Source organism: Austrofundulus limnaeus, unplaced genomic scaffold (assembly GCF_001266775.1).
Source record: "Austrofundulus limnaeus strain Quisiro unplaced genomic scaffold, Austrofundulus_limnaeus-1.0 Scaffold509, whole genome shotgun sequence".
Taxonomy (NCBI): domain Eukaryota; kingdom Metazoa; phylum Chordata; class Actinopteri; order Cyprinodontiformes; family Rivulidae; genus Austrofundulus; species Austrofundulus limnaeus.
In genome coordinates this window covers 79,972-81,818 of record NW_013952911.1, presented here as the reverse complement: position 1 = coordinate 81,818, position 1,847 = coordinate 79,972, and positions in this window count along the sequence as shown.

The following is a 1,847-nucleotide window of genomic DNA, read 5'->3' as shown; positions in this document are numbered from 1 at the left end:
CTAAACATGACGTCCCAGTGGCTTTCAAACCCCAAAACAGATTACGACAAAGATTAGTTCACCCCAAAGATCCAGTTTCCTTGCAAAAAACAGAGTAATATAGTATATGCTGTAAAGTGTCAGGAGAACTGTGATCAGTTATACATCGGGGAAACAAAACAGCCACTGCTCAAAAGAATGAGCCAGAACAGACGAGCTACGTCATCGGGTCAGGACTCTGCAGTTTACACTCATCTACAGGCCAGCTGTCACTCTTTCAGGGATAAAGATGCTCTCATCCTTGATAAAGAGGAACGTTGGTTTGAGAGAGGAGTAAAGGAAGCCATCTTTGTGAAGAAAAACCATCTACCATTAAACAGAGGTGGAGGCCTTCGTGTCCAGTTGTCTTCCGCCTACAATGCTGTCATTGCAAGTATGACTCAGCCCCCTGTGAGCAAAAGGTGTGAATCAGGGCCCCAATGATACCAACACAAAGGGAAAGAGAGACAAAAACAAGGGGACATTGAACCCCCGCTTGCATTCTCTACATTCACATAACACGAAACGGGTCAGGTGATAGGGCACATGACCCTCTACAACAGAGCCAATCAAGACTATTGTTAGTCTATGGCCCTCATTTGCATGTGACTAACCTGTTTGTCCAGATGCAAGCAAGGCTTATAAGGCTGAGTTTCACCTGAAACTCATCAGACTGAAGAAGTATCTAGGAGGAGGGATGAAACGTTTCACTAAAGAAGAACCCATCCAGAGGACCTACTTATTTTTTCTTTTTGATTGAGGTGCAACAATTTGTTGCTATTAAAATAACATCAATTGCTTTCTATGTATTAAATATACTGTATATTAGAAAGCTCACTTGTAGCCATCTCTGTATTGAATTAAATTTGTGCATTTATTGTTTTAGGTTTGTGACACCATCTTGAGCCATTCACAAGCATCTGATCAGCGCTACACTGCTGCAGGCAGACAGGTTCCTGCAGGACAGCTCTCTGAAGCAGCACTGAAGACCATGGAGGCTCACCCATTGCTGATCAGGACCAAGAATTCTGATCTAGTTCAGGAGCTGCATTTGTGCTGTGGCTCTGTACCAGCTCTTCATGGACAACAATCTGCAGGACACCTTCAGAGACTGTGACACTTCTGAAGATTCTCATCACACCTCCTCTGACCACAACTGAATCTGAGAGGAGCTTCTCAACACTGAAGAGAATTCAGACTTTCCTCAGGTACCAAACATCACAAGTCACTGCACTGACCATGATCTATAAAGAAGAATCTTGTTAAAACATCCCTAACTTTAACCAGAGTCATGAAGAAATTTGAAATGAAATAAATACATTTTTAAAGGGATCCACGATTAGTTGTAATATTAAACTTTATTTGATAAACATATATTTTAACTGTAAAATAAAGACTGAAAAAATACTGTAGGCTGTTTAGTTATGTAAATTTTTTTAAATATATTTTAACATGGATGGAGCCTTTTTATTTACACGCAAAGCATTCTGGGTAAATTATGACATCAACTAGGTCATTGGTGCGAGGCTACTAGTGAGCTATATCCACCCTGAAGGTTAATCTTGGACAATATCTGACAATTGACTCTTTTAAATGAAACCAGAGAGCGCTGACAAAGAGGAGAAGGTAGAAATGACTCAACCTGTAACTGAAAATATAGATGGAGGACAACAGACCTACTTCATGGAAGAAGAACCTCAGCTTAGCCTGTTAGCCTTTGCGCTAGACGATATAGTGCCTTATATGTATTAGCTCGGCGCTAGCGCGACTAACAAGCTAAACTGAGGTCCTCCATCCATATTTTCAGTTGCAGACTGAGTCATTTTTGC